At 47.4% G+C, this 17,304-nt stretch overlaps 1 protein-coding gene across 1 annotated transcript in view; it reads right to left on the minus strand.

Moving 5' to 3' along the window:
• Positions 1 to 17,304, minus strand: part of SLC12A1 (solute carrier family 12 member 1) — a 436,328-nt gene that overhangs the window by 257,564 nt on the left and 161,460 nt on the right. The window lies entirely within an intron of this gene.

The raw sequence follows: 17,304 nt of genomic DNA on the forward strand, positions 1-17,304 counted from the left end.
TAATAGGGGGAGCAAATTACCATGAAGTTGAACTTCGTGGTAATTTGCTAAAACTTTGAAAAATGTACTTTTGTGCATTTTTCAAACTTACATGTTGCGCACACACATGCCCTTAGGGCATGTGTGTGTGTAAAATTTGTGCACAGGTCCATTTCAGGGGTGCAACAGGGTGTCCTTTGGACACCCTGGCACCCTTGAAATAGCGGAACACAAATAAGGAATCTGTAGGAATCGCTAATAACATTGCGATTCCTACATGCATCCCGTTTTGCGAGTCTTTAATAGCGATTCTTTAACATTCGCTATTAAGGACTCGCAAAACATAACTTTGATGCATCTGCCAGTTAGAATATAAGAATATTTAAACATGCTCAGTATGTTTAGCACTGTACCCAGAGAAGAGCTTTCACCGAATAGACGATAATAGCTGTCTTTATTTGCATGGGAAAAAGTAGTATGTCAGCAAATAATACAGCAAGCAGTGGTAAATGCATTAGTTTTCGCCTATGTGATTAATAAGCTGTTTTTTGTTGTAAGTTGTAGTTTGCTTAGTAGTTGTACAATATATGTTAAAGAAAGTCTCTTAAAGTGTTATGATTTGTTAATGTACGTAAAGGCGATATATTGTGCTGTTAGAAGTGGTATAATGTGGGTATGCAAATAGCCAAATTTTGATAAATTAAATGAAAGAGGGAAATCATAGAATTAATTGATATAATAGCAATATTATGTGTTTAGCGGAGTTCTGACAAGTTTTGGCCCCGGTGTCACTGCACCTGCAGCATCATTCAAATCACACCCGTAGTGCCTGCAAGATAACTACATTTGTGACTGCCTTAGTAGTAAATAAAATATAGCAATATTTGGTGTTTAGAGGAGTTATGACAACCTTTGGCCCAGTGCCACTGCACCTGCTGCACTTTTCAAATCATGACCCTATTCTATTGCCTGTAAGATAACTGCATTTGTGATTGCCCATTTAGTAGTAAAATATTGCAATATTTGTGGTTTAGAGGGGATCCTAGAGTTTTAGCCCCCGGTGTCACTGCACCTGCTGCACCACTCAAATCATGACCATTGTGCCTGCAAGGTAACTGCACTCGTGACTGCGTATTTAGTAGTTAAATATAGCAATATTTGGTGTTTAGTGGGGTCCCTCGAGCTTCTGGCTCCGGTGCCACTTCACCTGCTGCACCATTCAAATCAAGCCCCTTTAAACTGCAAGATAACTGCAATTGTGTCTGCCTGTATAATAGTAAAATATAGCAATATTAGGTGTTTAAAGGCATTCTGACAACTTTTGGGCCCCCTGCCACTGCACCTGCTACACCATTCATTCAAGTCATGACCCTGTGGTCTGCAAGGTTACTGCATTTGTGACTGCCTGTTTAGTAGTAAGATATAGCAATGTTAGGTGTTTAGTGGGGTGCCTGGAGCTTATGGTCCTGGTGCTACTGCAAATGCTGCACCATTCAAATCATGACCCTAGTACCTGCACTTGCCTTGTGATTACCTATTTAGTAGTAAATTATTGCAACATTTGGTGTTTAGAGGGGTTCCTAGAGTTTTAGGCCCCAGTGTCACTGCACCTGCTGCACCATTCAAATCATGTGGAGAATGTGTGGCTCACTGGTTAGAAGAGGCAGCCCTGGAAGCAGAGGTCAGCCCGGGACCAGGGTTCAATTCCCGGCTCGGCGGGGTCTTGAGTCCTAAAATGTCCATGGACTCCACAATTCTCGCTCCGGTGCCTACTCGATTCACGGGTTCACACTCTGAGACTCTGGGCAATAGCTTGCTTAATCTCCACAACGGCCCCTCACTGTGGGATGCCTGGCTTTCACCTTGCGGATACCCTGCCGGGGTTATCTCACGGGGGAATACCAGGACGGGTTCCCTAAGCAAGCGCTTAGAAACCGCTCGGTGATTTGCGCTATATAAATTCCTGTACATTTATGACCCTAGTACCTGCAAGGTAACTGCACTTGTGGCTGAATATAGCAATATTTGGTGTTTAGTGGGGTCCCTCAAGCTTCTGGCTCCGGTGCCACTTCACCTGCTACACAAATCAAATCAAGCACCTTTAAACTGCAAGATAACTGCGATTGTGTCTGCCTGTATAGTAGTAAAATATAGCAATATTAAGTGTTGAAAGACGTCCTGACAACTTTTGGGCCCGGTGCCACTGCACCTGCTGCACCATTCAAGTCATGACCCTGTTGTCTGCAAGGTAAATGCATTTGTGACTGCCTGTTTAGTAGTAAAATATAGCAAAGTTAGGTGCTTAGTGGGGTGCCTAGAGCTTATGGCCCTAGTGCTACTGTAACTTCTGCACAATTCAAATCATGACCATATTGCCTGCTAAATGAATGCACTTGTGACTGTCTTGCTTAGTAGTAAAATGTAGTAATAATTTGGATTTAGCGGGGCCCCTAGAGCTTTTGGCCCCAGTGCCACTACACCGGCTACACCATTCAAATCAAGTCCCTTTAAACTACTAGGTGACTGCAATTACGACTGCCAGTTTAGTAGTTAAATATAGCAATATTACATGTTTAGAGGAGTTCTGACAACTTTTGGGCTGGGTGCTACTGCACATGCTGCCCCATTCAAATCATGACCCCGTTCTCTGCAAGGTAACTGCACTTGTGGTTGCTGTTTAGGAATAAAATATAGCAATATTAGGTGTTTAGTGTGGTGCCTATAGCTTTTGATCCCAGTGCCACTGCACCGGCTGCATTATTGAAATCATGACCCTAGCTCTTGATAGATAACTGCACTTGTGACTGCCTGTTTAGTTGTAAAATATAGCAATATTCAGGTTTAGAGTAGTTCTGATAACGTGTGGGCCCGGTGCCACTGCACCTTCTGCACAATTCAAATAACGACCCCGTTGCCTGCAAGATAACTGAACTTGTAACTGCGTGTTTAGTAGTAGAATATAGCAATATTTGGTGTTGAGTGGTGTTATGACAACTTCTAAACCCGGGTGACGCTGCACCTGCTTCACCATTTAAATCAAGCCCCTTTTAACTGCACAGTGACTGCAATTGTGACTACCTGTTTAGTAGTGAAATATAGCAATATTGAGTGTTTTGAGGAGTTCTGCCAACTTTTGGGCTGGGTGCTACTGCACCTGCTGCACCATTCAAATCATGACCCTGTTATCTGCAAGCTAACTGCAATTTTGTCTGCCATTTTAGTAGAAACATATAGCATAGCTCTCGTATATTAACTGTATTATTATGGTCCAATTTTTTATTAGCAAATTTAAAGATAAAACATACAATACCAGCAGTAGATTTACCTTTACCCAGAGAAAACATTCTTCTTTGTAGCTAAGTTCAAAGTGCTAATTTTGTGGTGGCAGAAGCCTACCCACCTACCTAAACGTATCCCCACCCCCCTCCCTCACCCGCACATTTGAATTGTACAATCTTAACGGTGTTCAATGATTTAAAGTTGCAGGTGGCGGAGTCGCCTCTAATAAGCACAACAATCGAAGATATCTAGGGCATATTAATTCCTGAAATTCCTACAAGAGAAGTGACACATATGGGCTCTACAAGTCCCCAAATTCAGTTCCCTTCCCAGCCATGGACATAGTTATCTTCTCCATACCTGGAATGTGACAAAGCCTGTGTAGCCATGTTTTGAAAGTGGGAGTTTTGCAGGTGCCCCAGAGGCTGAGGATATTTTGGGTGGCTGCCCCAATGCCATACCTATCTGACAACGGGTTTTAGATTTCAAAGGGTATGTGAGTGGGTTCAGAAGACCAAGCAGTATGTAGGCATGGAAGCACGGGAGTTGGGTATACAAATGTCTAGATATGTCATCCATGACTTGTGTCCAGTATTGTTGAAGCTGTTGTCATTCCCACAATATGTGCGTCAAGGTCCTCTTTCCCCCACAGTCTCACCAGCAGTGTGCGCTTAACTTGGGATTAATCCTGCGGAGCCTTACCAGGGTGTAGTACCAATGTGTACCGGTTTTAGTGAGGGTTTCTGTGAGGGCGTTGCTGCTAGCTATGTGGCGAGCCCTATATGAGATATCCTCCCATTCCTTATCACTCAGGGTCTGTCCAAGTTCCCCCTCCAACCTCAGACAATAGGCATTATGTGTATGCCTATTAGTTTGAAGTAAGAGAGCATGTAATTCAGATATAAGGCTTTCATCCAATGTTTTCACAAGGAGCCATTTCTCGTATTGCGTGAGGTGACGTTGCACATTAGGCCTATTTTGGGATGTGTAATCCAGTGTATCAATTGAAGATAATGGAGTCTATCAGATTCCAGGAGTCCATATTCTTCGCGCATCTGAGGGAAAGGAGAATATGCCCTCAGGCATTAAAGAAGTGGCCCATGGAACAACAAGCCGTTTTTCCACAAACCCTGCCCCCAACCAGTGGAGAGAAATCTGGATTATCCAATAAGGGGGTCACCGGGGATGGGAAAGTGGTTAGTCTATGCCTGATGCTAGTCTGGTATCAAGCCGTCATAGTCATCCGTGTAACTGGCGAGAGATTTAGATTTGGTGGTCATGACCTTTTGGTAGGAAGGGGACCTTCCAGAGAGATGTGCCAGCACACCTGTCCTGGAAGAGCCAGTGCTTTCAGACTCAGGGCACCCCCACTCCACTAGGTAGCATAGTTGCACCGCCTGATAGTAGAAGTGGAGGTCCGGTATACCCAGGTACCTGACTTTCGGAGGAAGGTGACTTAAGGTCTTCTTCATACACTGTTTCTTGCCTTGTCAAATGTTTTGAGCTTTTTTTGGTCTGCAGTTTAGCAATCATGCCTGGTGGTGGTGAAAGGGGGAGGGTCTGGAAAAGATATAGGATCTTAGGAAAGATTGTCATCTGGGTGTCCGCTATCCTCCCCATCCAGGAAATCTGAAGGCATTTCCACCTTCAAATCGAATTTGTCAAAGCAATGCCTTATAATTGTTGCCTGGGTGGTGGAAGCGAGGTTGATCCCTAAGTAGGGGATTGTATCTGTGGCCCATTGAATGGGGTAATATTTTGCTAGTTGCTCCAGTAGCTGGGAAGGAATGGAAAGATTAAGTACTTGTGATTTCCCTACATTGATCTGAAAGCCCGCGGCAGCCCAAAAGACTCTTGCTCCCCCAAAAGGCCGGCAGGGAATCAACCGGCCTCTCCAGAGTCACCAGCATGTCATCTGCATACAAGCTGATGGAGTGTTGGTTACATCCGAACGGCACCATGGTTATATCTGGGTGGTCACAAATTCTCTGGGCCAATGGCTCCATATATAGAGCAAAGTGCACAGGGAAAAACCCTGGAGAGTGCCCCTGTATATCAGGAAGGGCATGGATGTGTAGCCGTTAAGTTGAACCCTTGCCATGGGAATATGATAGCAATTGAGTATATGTGTCCTGCATTTTTCCAGGAACCCAAAGTGCGTAAGGACCTGTTCCTAATAGGGCCAGTGAACCCGGTCAAAGACCTTTTCTGCATCAACTGCTAGTAACATATAATCCCCTTGAGCGCGGGTGTCTTTTTCTATGATATGGAGGATGCGCTTATTGTTTTACTCGTTTTTCTCCAGGGTATAAAGCCGGCTTGATCCGGGTCTACTAAAGAGGATATATGTTCATTGAGCCTATGTGCGATAATGCTTGTAAGTAGTTTTAGGTCTATATTCAGCAGGGAAAAGGGTCTGTATGAGCTGCATTGCGTTTTGTCTTTGCCTGGTTTGGGAAAAACTATTATGGAAGCTGCAAGCATCGAGGCAGGAATCGCCCTGGGTTCGGAGAAAGAGTTAAATAGTCGTGTTAAAATTGGTGCTAAGACGGGAAAAAAGGATTTACAGAAAGCTGCGAGTATCCATTTGGGCCTGGTGTTTTAGAAAATTTTAGTCGGGAGATGGCTGCTCTGACCTCCTCTATGTGGATGTCCCATTTCAGGCCGCCGTCTGATCGGTGGTGAGAGGTGTAGTGCACGTTGATTGGAGATATTACACGCCGGCCTCGGGGTCTAGGGATTGATTTAAGTAGAGGTTTGAGCAGATATATTTAAATGTATTCGCTAAGTCCTTGTCATCGAAGACCAGGTCCCCCCTGTCGTATAGATCGATTCAACGCCCTGCTCTTGTCTCTTAGCTTGCAATTTGTTTGCTAGAAGATGACCGCACTTATTCCCCCCAAAATAATAAGAGTGTTGCAGGCGGGGGCAGAGTATTCCGCTCTATCCATATCTATCGCTTCCAGTTGAGAGCGAGTGTTGGCGAGTTGACGCCACACTCTTGGGGCACCTGTGCGTTGGTGGATACGCTCTAGCTCTTTCATTTGTTTTATGAGGGCTTCTCTCTTTTCCCTGCAGATTTTATTGTCCGATGATGCGATCGCAATAAATTCCCCCCTTATGACGGCTTTAAGCAATTTCCATAGGACCGCGGGTGAGATTTCAGGGGTGTTATTGTGTGTGAGGTAGTAGATGAGTGATTGCTGGATTTGCTTTATCACCTCCTGATAGTGGAGCAAAGTGTTACGCAAGTGCCAGTGTCTGGTTGGGGGGGTTGTAGGGGTGAGGGACATCGAGATCAAAACAGCCCCATGGTCTGATAAGGCGGAAGTGTGTATTTCTCTATCTTTTGTGAGGGTCTGGATCCCCTGCATGACCAGAAAGTAGTCTAACCTGGCATACGATTTATGTGCATTGGGGTAAAAGGAATATTCTTTAGCCTGTGGGTGATTAGTCCTCCATAAGTCTACCAGTCCCAAGTCCTTGAGCCATGCGTGGCCCTCGCTTGATAATGCTCCTGCCTGTCCATGTCTCTGAGCTGAATTGTCAAAGACCAGGTTGAGGTCCCCTCCCAGTAGCACCAGGCTATCCCCTGTGCATTGTCCTGCCTTTCATTGGGAGCGTATATTGGACCCACCACCAGGGATCTACCAGCGAGGTTAAGCGATATACAAGAAGTCTGCCTCTAATCTCTTTGACTTTCTGTTCTACCTTTCCCTGAGCGGAGTTTGCCACCAATATGGCCACTTGCGCTGTTTTAGAAGGGCAGGAAGAGAAATATTGCTGGAGGAAGGCCCTGGATCTAAGCCGGTGACAGTTGCCTGCAAAGATATGCGTGTCCTGCGGGAGGCAAATGTGTAGACTCCAGATAGGTAAGTATTGCGCTCCACTTAATTGGATTATTGAGGCCACGCACATTAGGTGTGAGAATCCTAAGAGGAGTACCTGTCATAGATTTTAAGGGTGTCCTGCGGGTGGGCATGGTCTAGCCGAGCATCAAAATGACCGCTCTTATAGGAGGCTCCGCCGGCTAGGCCTATATCCGTGTTTAATCCACCTGAAATCGAGCATGGGACCGCTGTGACTCACCTGCCGCTGACTCCCCATCCATCAAAGAGTTGATTGTGCCTGGACGAGAGGCTGCTCGAGATGGCATTGCACTGTTACGGGCTGATTCGCACCACGCTCAGGGGAGCTGCAGGCCTGGAGCACCTGGAGCCTGGAGCGCATCGGCGCGTGAGTAGGCGCGCTGAGTTTTTAGAGACCCCGGAGTGCTGAGATCGAGCTTGGCGTGTGCTCCGACTGGATGAGTGACGCTGTGCCCAGAGACCAGAGTGAGTGGGGAGGCCGGCTCTCGAAAGAAAAGGGCAAGCCGGTCCGCAGGATAGAACGTGAGGGCTTTTGCAGGATGGCTCGGACTGCGGCGATAGTGCCAGTGCAATCCTAGTGCCGGACCTCACGTTTCTCTGTCTCGTGCATTAGCTGGCAATTCAAATCAAGGTGAGACAATCTACTGCAGACCACCTGCTGTGCTTTCCAGGGGAAGGAAACAAAGTGTTCCCTGTATATCGGCCGAGTTATACGCACCCTTGACACCCACTACCAACAGGTGGAGCGGTCCACCAAAAACGGGGAAGACGGACGCTAGGCAAACCAAACTACCTTTCGAAAATAAACGGCAAACTTGAACCGCAGACTCAGAGACTGAACCCGAAACTGAACATGGCTCGAGTGGGGTGGAGGGAAACAAAGACTTGTGGTCTATCCTTCTCGAAGTGCGTACAGGCCTCAAACGAATCAACCCTAAAATTGACAAGCGCACAGACAGAGTGGACCAAGTTAAGAAACAAGTGGACACACACAAAATCCGGCTAGATAAATTGGAAAAACGGCTCTCCGACTCACATGAGTTTCACACGGAGTTACGTGAACTTTTCCTGAATATGGAAAAGGTGTTGGACATTATTAAGGTCAAAAACGAAGACTTAGAAGCTCGGTCCCACCGCAACAATGTGCGCATAACTCAAATCCCTGGGACAACAGCCATGGGTAAGGTGGAAGACTTTGTTGAAACTCTCCGTGATCTCTTTGCAACCTCCCTCTCGACGATGTTCATAATGGAAAGAGCTCACAGATCCCTGGCCCCCAAACCACCTGTGGGAGGTACACGGATACCCAGCCTGGCCTGTATCTTGAACTATCGGGAAAAAGAAAATATTTTACATGTAGCTAGAGAAATGGGCCAGATAACATACCTGGGCAACCAGATCTCTTTTTTCAAGAACTGCACTCCAGTGGTGCAATTGGCGAGACAGAAATTTGTCCCCGCCAGACGTCTCCTCAGACAGGCAGGTATCACATACGCCCTGATGTACCCTGCCAAGCTGAGAATTAATCATGAAGAGAATCAACACTTTTTTACGGATGCTAACTCAGCTTTGAAATTTCCCAAACACGCCGTAGAGAACAAACGGCAGACGAAAACCACAGGGCGTACAGAGGGGACACTTGATAATGACTAATGGAAGCTCACTTTGCATTGATAGGTACTCAATACTCCAGGTTGGAATATCCTAAAGCAACACCCTATCATCATAGTAGTGTCCAGGCAGAGATGTTAGCCTTTGCTACCCCGGTTTGGTTGGGGGGGTTGGAGTAATGCAGATTTGATCGTTTATGTCACATTCTCATGTAAGTACTCAGCCACCAGGTTTTCGATCAGGGTGTTAGCCGGCGACACCTCCCTCAAGGGAGATCGCCCACTTTTACTCTTCATGTTAAAGTTGTGGGTGTGTTTGCAGTTGGAGGGAGGGAGGGACAATGTATCTCAATCAATTTGGGGGGTTGGTGTGGGGGTTGGGGTAGGGAACGGAATACAGCAATTCTTGATATTATTGTCACACATCACCTGCTCATAGGGTACAGGAGGAATGAGACACACCCTGATTACACCGTTATGCCATAAAATGGCACCCCTGAGGCTTTTAACCTGGAATATCAGAGATATAAATGACCACAGTAAGGCTAGGTTGATACAAATGTATTTAATGCACCATAAAATAGAATGCTGCTTCCTACAGGAGACACATCTTCTTGATACGTCTAGTACTAAGCTACGGCACAACGGGACACCACAGCTATTCTAACTATTCATGGGGAGTAGGCATATTGACACGCAGGGGATTAAACTGGACAACAACATATACACACATTGACTCTGAAGGCAGGTATATTGTTCTCAAGGGCTCTATTTGCGAATTAGAGATGGCATTTGCGGCAATATATGTGTCCAATACAGATGATCCCGATTTATTTCACGCGATCTGGGCCCTCATTGCAGGCTTGGGCTGCAACACAATAGTCTGGGGGGAGACTTCAATGCAATTTTAAATGACTCTCTAGATAGAAGAGGTACATCTCGCAGTTTACATCCCTGGGCAAGCACAGAACTAAACTCCTTAATTCATATTAATGATTTGGTAGATATCTGGAGAGTCCGAAATCAGAATAAAACAAAAGGCTCATGCATAACTGCACAACCCAGCGCATGGTCCAGGCTGGATTTCTGGATAGTGTCCCAAGATAGTGCGGCTTGGACCACTGACGCCTCCCTCCTCCCCAGAACCTTATCAGATCACGCCCTGTGTCTGCTACAACTAGATCTTCTCACTGTGCTGAGGAGTCCCTTCTTGTGGAGACTTCCCAGTACAGCGCTGCTTGATCAAGTATTCCGTGAGGAGATTCGACAAGATATCAGCAACTACTTCAGTGAGAACGAGGGTTCAGTCGAGACAGCGGGGGCACTGTGGGAGGCATTCAAGGGAGTCATCAGGGGAAGTTGTATTGTGAGACAGGCTGGGGTACTCAAATCAATCAGACAGAGACTTCATACACTCAAGAATCAGCTGAAAGATAGCGATAATAATTTTTTTACCTCTGATAATGCGTCATATATGGCCACAGCTAGAGAACTGCTCTCCGATTATATGGAAGAAGCTGACCGTGAGGTCAAGTTTATGGGGAAATATAGTGTATCTAGACGATACAGGGAAGTCGATAGACCCGGGAGAACGCTAGCCGGTATGCTTAGGCCCCCGAGAACCACCAACATTATCACTGAATTAAAACAAGGAGGGGGATCTTATCAGGGGGTCACAACAAATACTGAAGCATCTAACAGAGTTTTATGCTAACTTTTATAGGTCTACCATTCCTAACATGCAGGGAGAGCTGTGCGATTACTTTGACTCATTGGAGCTGCTATGGCTTGGTAGAGCGCATAGACAATACTTAGATGAACCTTACACCCTTGAGGACATAACAAGAGTGATTCACAGTCTTCCTAATGATAAAGCCCCGGGTGCTGATGGCCTCCCAGCCTCCTTTTATAAAACCTATAGCGACATACTAGCCCCGAGACTCTTGGATGTTTAAGGACCCAACAAGCCGGGATTCCTATAATCCGTTATCACTTATAAATCTGGATAATAAAATTTTGGCAAAGTTAATGGCTCAAAAAATACAACCATTGCTCCCATTGATAGCGAGGCCAGCCCAGTTGGGTTTCATACCAGGCAGGTCAACAGTGCATAACCTATGGACACTCTTTGCTCTGCTACACTATCTGCACCCCCAGTTCACAGCTGTGGCGATACTATGAGATGCCACCAAAGCATTGACACCCCCGAATAGTCCTACCTCTTTGCTGTCTTAACAAGAATGGGCCTCAGTCCTACTTTTACAGCTCAAATCAGGCTCGTATACACAGGTCCCACAGCTAGGCTGAGAGTTAATAGTCTCCTCTCTGAGCGTTTCCCATAACAAGAGGCACCAGACAGGGATGCCCCCTGTCCCTGCTTCTTTTCGCCACAGCAATGGAACACCTAGCAGCCAGATTTCGGCAGCATCACGCAAATAGAGGAGTGGGGTTCTCGACTAGAGGTCTGACCATATTGCTCTATCTGGATGATATTACGCTCTATCTTATGAACCCCGAAAATAACATACATCCCAAGCTCCAGGAAGTAATCAAATTCTGCAGTTTCTCTGGGATACAGATCAATTGGCATACATCTTCAATCCTTCCTCTAACTGATGGCGCGGTCCCATTCACACTGGACTACCCACTGACATGGGCAGAGGACCCAGTTAAGTATTTGGGGGTCTGGCTCAGTCAGGATATGCCAGAACTCTGAGCGATGAATTTTGAGCGAGCAGTGAGTTGGTTAGAGAGCAAACTCGAGACATGGGCGAGACTACCACTCTCACTTGCGGGTAGAATAGCCATCACAAAGATGGTCCTGTTTCCCAAATTTCTATACCTCTTTGTCAATCTTTCCATAATTCTTACCCAGACCTTTCTACATAGACTCAGATCCCTATTAATATCGCTGGTATGGGCCGGAGGGCAGGCTCAAATTGCTTGGGAATTCTTAACTTTACCCCTAAATCAGGGCGGGCTGGGAGCACCAGATATTTCTCTTTACGCCTACTGTGCGCAAGCTCAGTTTCTGCACCACCGGGTTTTTCCTACTCCTTTCCAACCACATATAGCGATCGAACTAGATAGAGCCGCGCTGACACCGTTAAATGTGGCAATTCTTTCCAAATTCCAGAGATCGAGAAATGAAATAGATACTACAGAGTCGCTTCGATTGGCTTGGAATCAGCTGTGTTCAAGGGCTGGACAGGAGGTGCTGTTTGCTCCTTCTGCTCCTCTTGCACATAATCCCTTCATACCGACAATGGCGGATCGGGGGAGATGCTCAGGGCTGGTAAGCTGGACTGGACCACCTTAGCTGATCTATATCCAGCTGACACCTTTCGCTCTCCTTCAGTTATAACAGAAGCGAGCACCACACATTTTTTCAGGCTTGCTTTTATATTACAAAATCAGACCCACGTGTCACAGATTACACAATTCTTTTACCTCTCCCCTGCCCACCTTGAATGCTTTAGAGCAGTTGATGACTAATAGTTCCCCACACAAATTGATCACTTGTCTATACAATACGATGCAAACTGACTACCCCAGAGCCAGATACAAATCATTAGAGGGCTGGAACAAAGAGTTACCCACACCCCTGTCTGAGGAACAATGGAAGTTATGCTGTGGACAGCTGGAGCTGGTATCCCCAAACTATGGGCTACGCCAGATCCACTTTAATTTCCTGCATAGATACTATAGAATGCCTGCTCAACTCAGGCAAAAGGGGTCTTCAGGAAGATGACAGATTCTTGGAGATGTATGCACCACAGGCCCTCTTTCTCCGTTTGGCATGGCATTGTCCCAAGATAGCGCAATATTGGGTGGAGATTTTTGCATTTATAAATGAGATATTAGATCTACCGCTGGAGCTATCGCCCATGCTGGGCCTACTGGGATACACAAAAGATATGCCAGTAGAATCCAGACGTTTATTAGCTATGCTGTTACTTTTGGCGAAGAGACGGGTGGCCATGTGCTGGGGGATAACTGGGGTCCCAAACACAAAATGCTGGTAGCAGACGTCACACTCTGCCAGGAACAACTGAATACATTTTGGGAACCAATACCGGCTGCGTCCAAACCCGAAGACATCTGGGATCTGTTTCAGGATTGGGTCCGAGCCTGAGTTTTGGGAGACGATGATGCAGATATGCCCTAGGGTGTTATCACAGGAGGTTCGGGCAAATTTCATGATTGGGAGTGGTAGGTCTGCACTTGAGGTCATCGTGTAGGTGGGGGCGTGTGGTCATAATGTTGTCTTTTAATATTACATATTCCTCCTTTAACAGGATACTGCTGCTCAAGGGCTAGTTGCTGTGACTTTTCATTTAACCATATTATCATATAATGCGTTGCTGATTGTTTCTCCCACAAGTTGGGGTTCCCTTTTTTTTTCTTTTTGTTGTTAACCTTTCTCCCTTTTTGATATGTAATTTCTGATTTCTTGGTTTTGTGCCACATGCGACCTTCGAATTTAGTATGATTAATACTGCCCTATGTGATAATGTAACCAGTGGATAATAATGACCTGTACGGAATATTGCAATGGCATTCAATATGTATATTACGTGCTGCATTATATGTTTTTTCTGAAAACCAACCTTTAATCAAAATTAATAAATAATAAATAAAAAGAAGGGTGTCCTGCGTATTCCCGGCTAGGATGCCACCACATTCCCAGGGGATGGTGCTTGTTCGTTGTGAGACCGACATCACACTGTCATTTAGTCGATCGTGTGCCCTATGTGAACGTGAGTATGTGCCCCATATCAAACATGAATAAAACAAGTTAACAAAAACAGAGAACATCTTGGAAATTTGTCTTAAGTTCAGTCCTTCAACCTGGTGTGGCTGCATGGCCAGTCCAGTGGGGCTTCAAATGTGGCCGATCATCCCGCCGCCCGGCCCGAAGCTTCATAAGGTGCTATGAAATGTCCCGGATTTCAAGACCCCTCAGGTCTCACCAGGGCTGATGGTACTACTTCCAGGGGTGCTTGCTGTCCTTAGGCTATCTCCTCTGGATCGGGCTTGTTTGATATGCGCCGCTGTCCCTGTCTTTTCCAGCCAGGCTGTCGCTCCCTTTGAGGGAGAGGGAAGAGCCCCCTCGCCTGTTGCTCCCCTGGGAGTTTAAGTCCCAACACACAGCAGGTCTCAGTTAGCAAACGTAATTGGTAGAGCCTTCCCTCCCAGCGAAAGATCAAACTAAAGGGGTTACCCCACGAGTAAGAAACTGCGGAGATGCGCGGTTGCTGGTCAAAATGTTCTTCGCTTTTGTAATGTGAGGGCCGTGAGGTCCAGAAAGAGAGATGGGGAGTGCCCCTGGAAGGTGATGGGATGCATATTGCTTTCTTTGCACATGATCTCCTCCCTGACTTGGAAATCATGCACACAGACCACGATGTCCGGGGGTTAGTGGAGTTCTGATTGGGGAGATCCACTCAGTGGGCCTGGTCTTGTTGAATTCTTGTTTTGGGGTGTCTCCTAGAATATGATGGAAAAGTTCTCAGACTGAAGATTTTATCCCCTTCCGCTTTAGAAGTCACTCCCCTAATATGAATGTTGTACCTCTGAGACCTATTTTCTAAATCCTCCAAGTGAGACTGTTAGCCTATATGTTGCTCTCGGAGACGGATGACCTCCTGTGAAGCGCTTCAGTCTCCTCTTCCTGGCCCCCCTCTTTGTCTTCCAATTCCATGATGCAGTCTCCCAGCACATCCACATCCCTCCGTACCTCTTTAATATCTTGTGATAGTTCACTCTTTAGTGATTGGAGGTCTTCCCGGAGAGTAGTGAAAAGTGCCTCCAGGAAAGTACGTGTCACAGGCTCTTCAGTGTCTGGTGCAACCGATCCCTTGCTTGATCTGGTTGCTGGGCCGTATCTCCAGCCAGGCCAGTTGTTGGCAGGGAGAGCATGTCTTTAAGGGCGATGTTCTTCTTGGGGTGGCCAGTCGCCAAATGAGAAGTGTCCCGTCGGAGATCCTCCCTCTGTCAGTGTTTAGTGCAGTTGGGGTCCTATACCCAAAGGTTAGTAGCATCAGGTGCTACTAACCTCTGGGATGCTGCAGGGATGCTGCAGTGCAGCCCATGGATCGCTGTTGTGCCTCTGCCACTCCAAGGCTCAGGCCGATCATCCCATTGGCTCCATAGGAGGACGGGGTACGGCTTCATGATCCCTGTCCCCAGATGCCGCTGCGCTAATGGATTTCCCTTGCTCATTGAGGGGTGTCCGCTCCACCTGGGCCTCCCTCCTCTCTTGTGGGCTCACTTCTTCCTAGGGGTCCAACTCGGCAGCAAGGAGCTGACCACCCAGAGCCCTGGTGGATAATAACTGCACACTACTAAGGGCCCCGCCCGTTCTCCCACTCCGTCTTGGAGACAAGTCTGTGCTGACCCACACGGCAAAATCAGCGAGAGGGAGGCCCGTCTCCAGTCACTCCCCGGCTCCCATCTTCCGCAATCAGCTGCCTGGGATCTGTTGTGCTCGTAGGTCTTCCGTTTTACCTATAGCCTGGGCCAATCTGCCTGGCGGCACCACAAAGGGGGGGCCATCTCCAATTCCCTACAGGTCCTCCCTGCTGCTGCAAGCAGCAGATGTTGCTCGCCCATGGAACCAGGCCAGTCTTCCCAGCAAAGTCAAGAACAGAAATAGGGCTGGTCACCTCTCGCACCCTGGACCATTCTATTGCTTCCTCAATATTGCTGAGGTGTTGTGTGGGGGCCTTTCTCTGTGACCCTCTCTTCATAATAGCAGGCCTTCACCCTTGGCTGCCTGGTCCGTGCTGCACTCACCGTCTGGCTGATCTCCTCAAAGCCAGCCCGGCCCTGTCTTCAGATGTTCTGTAGGGAAAGGTCGTTCCTTCGCAGCGCCCAATCACTACAACTCTGGTCCTTCTTTCTCAGGTGCTCCGCTTGGCAACCCACCACCACTCCACACCGACCTGGACAGATGCACCTGGCCATTTCAAGAGAGTAGGGCCCGCCTGCAGTCCCCCAAGGGCGCTTGCTTGTAAGGCACATGGGTGCCGCTGTTCTAGCGGTAGGCGCTTGCCTTCCTGTTCTCCTTCCCCAAAATGGGACCGCTCTCACCTGAGTGGTCGTTCAAGGCTGGACTTGTGAGCCGGCCACGGTGTCGGGCACAGCCAGCAACCCCCCGCGCCTCTCCGCTCTCCAGCCGAACCTCTGTTGACGTGGAGCGATGCCCGGGAAACAGGCCCTGCCAGCTGAGCTTCGTCTCCCAGCCTCTGCACTGCTCCTGCCCGAGGGACCAGATCACCTCACTCTGGGGCTTCTGTAGATGTTCTCGATCAGGCACTTGGTGCTCCTGGACATCACCAGGTTACGCCGCCTCAATCTGTATCTCCAGCTCTCTGTTAAGGGCCCGGGACACAGTTTAGGCCTGCGGCGGGCAGGAGACACAGCGAGGCACGTCCTACCTCGGCGTCATCTTGGCCATGCCCCTTAACTTTATTTTTAAAACGTAGTGTTTATTACAACATTTAGCATTTGATCATCATGACCTTTTCCGTGGGTAGAGATCTTATCTGGGCATTGAATGGGGCTTAAACAATGTGCACAGCTTCAGTAGAAGTATTTAAAATGCGTGCAGTCGGGTGAAGTAAACAAAATAAAATCCACACAAAAGCGAATGAATACAGTAGGATATATTAATTACAAGAGATTTCACAAGCACAGCGGAAGCTAAAAACGAAATCCAAAATTCTTGGAAACAATGTGGTATCCACAAGAGAGTTCTTATCTTAGTTGTACAGTAACAATTAGTGGAAGAGGTGTGTGTTTTATTCTTTGGGGTGTTTTGTTAAAGTTGTTGTACCCAACTTTGCACATGGGGAACATCCATTACCACCGCACCGCACCGCACCGCACTACCGCACTACCATTACAATACGGGCTTTACAACGCAAGTCGTTACCACAACTTGCGCTGGAGGGCCCTCTAGGCTAAGGAATAGTAGATTTACTATTCCAACACCTTCCCTACTGTACGTAAGCTATTCCTAAGTCCAGCACCCTACAGCGCAAGTCGTGGTAACGACATGCGTTGTAAAGCCCGTGTTGTAATGGCACGCGGGGTAAAAGTACGTGTCGTATTGACATACAACCTTGCACATGCCACCCGCAGTAAGATGAGTGACTGCTGGTGCTAAGTAGTTGCAGACAGGTCATCATATTGATGAAAGCTTGTAAACTGAGGCCCCGTTTCACAAGGAGCCTCTGCATTCATGGCATAGGCCTCAAAGTCATGGCAGGGGGCTCGCACTTGTGGCAGGACCTCCACGATGAAAAACTGCAATGTGGAGGTCCCTCCTCGGGTGCAGGCCCCCAGCCACAACTGCGTGGCTGCCGCCACAAGTGCTGAGGCCCTTTGTGCATTTGGTCTTCAGTTACAATGCGGTGTTGTAAGCTGGGACATGCTTGCTGGAATGGTAAATAGTCTTACACCAAGTGCTCCTTTTTACTAGTTTTGCCTGGTTTCCTCTTAAAATACATTATAGTCGAGGAGGCCCCAACCACCCCGGAGGAGGCATCACCATCGCACAC

This window comes from Lissotriton vulgaris, chromosome 2_1, assembly GCF_964263255.1.
Source record: "Lissotriton vulgaris chromosome 2_1, aLisVul1.2, whole genome shotgun sequence".
Lineage (NCBI taxonomy): Eukaryota > Metazoa > Chordata > Amphibia > Caudata > Salamandridae > Lissotriton > Lissotriton vulgaris.